Source organism: Macrotis lagotis, chromosome 5 (assembly GCF_037893015.1).
Source record: "Macrotis lagotis isolate mMagLag1 chromosome 5, bilby.v1.9.chrom.fasta, whole genome shotgun sequence".
Lineage (NCBI taxonomy): Eukaryota > Metazoa > Chordata > Mammalia > Peramelemorphia > Peramelidae > Macrotis > Macrotis lagotis.
This window is the reverse complement of record NC_133662.1, coordinates 84,778,071-84,783,151: the sequence shown is the minus strand read 5'-3', so window position 1 is coordinate 84,783,151 and position 5,081 is coordinate 84,778,071. Positions and strand designations below refer to the sequence as shown.

At 38.2% G+C, this 5,081-nt stretch overlaps 1 pseudogene; it reads left to right on the top strand.

Annotated features, from left to right (window-relative positions):
* The first annotated feature begins 2,630 nt into the window (after positions 1–2,630).
* On the top strand, positions 2,631–3,867 carry LOC141489788 (aflatoxin B1 aldehyde reductase member 4-like; annotated as a pseudogene).
* Positions 3,868–5,081: the final 1,214 nt, after the last annotated feature.

Below are 5,081 nucleotides of genomic sequence, written 5' to 3'. Positions count from 1 at the left end.
AATTATTTCCATTTGTAGTTCTTTTTCATGCTAAATTTCACATGTCCTTGATGTGGTCAGTCTCTAGCAATTCAAATCAATAGAATTCAAATAGGTTTGTGTCTATTTCATCTGAATAATTTACTTAAAAATAGATGTTTAGAAGTAGGTTGCTTAGATTGGGACCTCATTGGATACAAGGAGCTGCTCTTGGCTTCTAGTAGGAAGAAGGAAATTATGCAATAAATCAATTTTTATAGATTCTATTGACTTGCAACATTTGCTGCTTTTAAAAATTAATAGCTGAAATAATGAACATTCAAAAATCTCTCTGAACAGTCATTTTGATTAATTTCTTGAAATGAAATGCAGTTGACAGAAGGAATATTCAGCACTGAATATTTCTGGAGCCTAAGAGGTGGCAAATTCAGATGGAACCCACAGTACTTGAGGCTGTCTTTTTTGTTTTCTTTTTTTTTTAATTTGAGCAAAAGAGTCAGAGAGCCTTTTACACAGTTCTTCCAATAAAATGAAAGTTTAATTTTTTGTGTAAATATTATTGTGAATGCATAATAGTACTTCCATAGTCCAAGTGTCATCATTTTATATTAATATTGCATTACAGTAAAACTGGTAATAAAGTTCTGCACTGAAGAAAATGCGCACAGGATTTTTTGCATGATATTCAGACAGGAGATGAGTTTATTAAAGTTACTGAATTATGCAGTGGGAAAAAAATGGAGTTAGTTAAGTCTTACCCATGGAATTTGCAACAAAACTGAGACAATGGAATTGTTACAAGAGGATAGGAGCAGAACTCCTTAATTTTTACACTGATGTAAAATTCATGAATAATTTAAGGTTTCCAAAAATTCATATTCATCACTATATTCAAGAGCTCTCACATAAGTCCATAAAAACAAACAATAACCATGTGACAGGAGAATATAAGTATATTCACAGACAAACACCATGATTGTGAACCTCCCAAAATTAAAATAAAATAAAGGCATAATTCAAATACTTTCATGAATCTATTAGATAATTTTGTGAGTAGTTTGGAGAAGGAGAAAAAAGTATATTCTTCAAATTTAGATGTAATCAAAGGAAAACATTTCATTCATCTAAAATTATATATGCTTAAACAACTTATATATCACTTACTCCCCTCCTGAGATAACAAAGCTTTTATTTCAAAGTAAAAAAGGTATTTCCTTAAAAAATCTGTAACTGATTATCAGATTGAAGCAAGAGTTGCATTTACTCTTCATATATATATATATATATATATATATATATATATATATATATATACATATATATACATATTTCTAATTTCTTTGATATATGACCTATCTGGTCAGGAAGAAAAATATTTGAACTCCTAGATGTCATGTGAGCAACAGCTAGTTGATTAAACTTTTAATTCACATTAGAAATAAAATATTTTCAGGTAAAAGGCACTTTGATTCAATATATTCCATCTTCCACTCAATATAGTAATATAGTAATTCTGTAAGAATTTTTGAATTTAGTCATCCAGTTTTTATTTTTTTATATGCTTGAGTGACAGGGAGCTCTCTATCTTACACTGCAGACCATTACATTTTTAACTAGCTACATTTACTACAAAGTCCTTTTTCATACTAAGCTAAATTCTATTTGTCCATAACTTCAGCTCTGTGGCAGTACTTTTATGATCTGAACTACTACAGAGCAGCTCAATCCATCTTCCATGTGACATCCAATCAAATGTATAAAACAAAAATTGTATTGTCTTTCTAACGTACTCTCTTTTTCAAGGTTAAAGGGCCACGCAATTTTTTAGTCACTCCAGGTATCCAGAACTAATCTCTCCAGCACCATGTTGCAGATAAACACTAATTAGTTCGTGATTCTTTTAAATTATGGTGCCTAGAATTGAGCAAAATGCTTAATATGTGGATAAATCAGTGGAATAGGACTATTTCCTCTTTTATTCTAGATAATATATTTCTATTTAAGTGAGCAAATAAGATGAACGCAAGAGGTGCAGTTCATAGAGTGCCAAGCATCCAATCAGAAAGATTTGCCACTTAACCTTGTTTGCATTAATTTCCTCATCTGCAAAATACACTGGAGAAGGATTTGACAAACTACTTCAATATCTTTGCCAAGAAATCTTCAAATAAGGACCAAGAATCAGACCAACTGAACAACAACTTTTTTTCAAGTAATTTAACCTCCCTCACTCTAAATTTTCCTATTTGTGAAATGGAGATAATAATCAGTACCCATATTGAGAAATTTTTGGATGAATCAAATGAAATTTTGTATTGAAACTACTTGTAAACAAAAAAGCTCTTTGCTCATGCAAGATACCATTATTATTGTTTATAATAATTATTCATGATAATACCATATCAAATTTAAATAATTGATAAGCTTGTTATATATACTAGAGTATTCAAATGTGTTTTCAATCTCATTGATATGCATATATCCTCCAATGATTCAAATTATATCATCTATACCTGCCCCAGTATACCTGAACTTCTTGTGTAAATAGTGTCAATAACCTTGAATAAGTTTCATACATCATATTATTCTATTAAAAATAATTATAGGCCCGGCCCCGCGGGCCTCCTGGTGCCGCCGCCACCACCGCCGCGATGTCCTCGAGGGCCCGGGCCCCGCCGGCCTCTGTGCTGGGCACCATGGAGATGGGCTGGCGCATGGACGCTCCGGCCAGCGCGGCCACCGCCAGCTGGACACGGCCTTTATCTACGGCGACGGCCGCTCCGAAAGCATCGTGGGCAGCCTGGGCCTGGGGCTGGGCGTCGCCGGCAGCCCAGTAAAAATTGCCACCAAAGTTCATCCCTTGAATGGGAAGACCCTTAGCACCAGCAGTGTCCGGTCCCAGCTGGAGACCTCTCTGCAGCGGCTTCAGTGTCCCCGAGTGGATCTCTTCTACCTGCATATGCCAGACCATGCCATGCCTGTGGAGGAGACGCTGCGTGCCTGTACTGAGTTGTACCAGGAGGGTAAGTTTGTAGAACTCGGTCTCTCCAAGTTCACCACCTGGGAAGTCGCTGAGATCTGCACCCTCTGCAAGCACCATGGCTGGGTGTTCCCCACAGTGTACCAGGGCATGTACAATGCCACCACCAGGCAAGCGGAGACTGAGCTGTTCCCCTGCCTACGGCACTTTGGATTGCGGTTCTATGCTTACAACCCTTTGGCTGGTGGTCTTCTGACTGGCAAATGCAAGTATGAAGTTGAGGACGGAAAAACAGCCTGAGGGCCGATTCTTTGGAAAGAATTTATCTGAAATCTGTTGGAATCACTTCTGGAAGGAACATCACTTTCAAGCCATTGCTCTTGTGGAGAAAGCCCTTGGCAGCCTGTTATGGGGCCAACCCTCCCAGCATGACCTCAGCAGCCCTCAGATGGATGTACCACCACTCCCAGCTGCAGAGTGCCTTTGGAGATGCCGTTATCCTGGGTATGACCAGCGTGGAGCAGCTGCAGCAGAACCTGGCAGCATCAGAGGAGGGCCTACTGGAGCCTGGGGTGGTGAAAGCCTTTGACCAGGCCTGGCACCTTGTTGCCCATGAATGTCCCAACTACTTCTGCTAGCTCCAGCCCTGGAGGTGAAGAGAAGCCCCTTTATTGATTCTGGCTATCGCTATACTCTCAGTCCTATTGGTTGACCTTTGCCTTAACCTGCTGCAACCTAAGCTCTATCTTGCAGATTGTCCCTGTCCTCTGAATCCTTGGTTTTCTTGTCTCCTTCCTGGAGGCGAGAACTCTGGCCTCCTGCCCTGTTGCTATTGAGACAGCAAGGGCAGAGACCAGCTCTGTCTTGTCCTGTTGGAATAGAAGCAAGTGTTGTCTGAGAGAGTGGCCTGGTTCTGGGCCTGGGTTGATTTGGGAATCACAATCTCCCACCTAGTCAAGGAATTAACTTCATTGTGGAAACCTGACACCTTATTCAAGGCTCCCCCAGATCCACACCTGGGTATGCAACTCTATAAATTAGTAATTATTATTCATTCCCTGGAAACCAGGGAGTTCCTCATCTATCAAACGGGGAAACTTTATTATCTCACTCAGAAGAAGAAGTTAGTGTAAAATCTTAAAATGTCCAGGAGGATGGCATTAATAATAGCTGGCATTTATATAGGGCTTTGCTCACCTTGCACCTCTAGTAAAATATAAGTTCCTTGAAGGCACAGACTCTCTTAATTTGGGGCTTCACAGGATCATTCCTGTCATAGCTGAAAGAAACCTTGGAAGCATCCAGTTCAGACTCCTTGCTTTTCTTATGAGGGAACCAAGGTCTGGAGAGGTAAATAATCAGCCCAAATAAATATCATAGGTGAGATTTCAACTCAGGTACTTGTACTACTGAGCCAATCTATAGACTTTATACATAGTAGGGGCTTAATAAATGATTGCTGATGGAAAAAAATAATAATTATAAGGGCAGCTAGGTGGCCTAGTGGATAGAGCATTGGCCTTGGAATCAGGAGTACCTGAGTTCAGATCTGGCCTCAGACACAATAATTACTTACCTATGTGGCCTTGGGTAAGCCTCTTAACCCCATTGCCTAACAAAAACCTTAAAAAAATAATTATAATAAACACAACCTGACTACCTCTTTTTATATTATTCTTATATATTCCATTATATGATTTTTTAGTTTTATCTGAGCATTTTCCTCTCTCAAATTCACCTAAACTTCTGTTTTCAAAAAGGTGACAAATTTAACGTTAGGGATGTTCTTTTTTGTTCATTGTGATTCTACTTTGTCAGATCATCATTCTTATTTTTCAACACTTTCTTTTTCTTTTGCATCATCTACAAAGTTATAGTCTTAATCCTCTTCCAAAGTCACAACCTTTAAATGAAAAAGTTTTGAAAATACAGCATATTCCTCTTCTTCAACCCCAAACCCTTTCGTTTCCTGTCTGTTTTCAAAGTATACTAAAAAGATTTTGATTTCTTTGGATAGAATTACTCTTTTCCAGAGGTGAGTAGAGAAGGTATGATAAATCTTAATAGAATCTTTGTTATATTTTGGATACATATGCCAGTAGTGTGTCCTATCTATTAACTG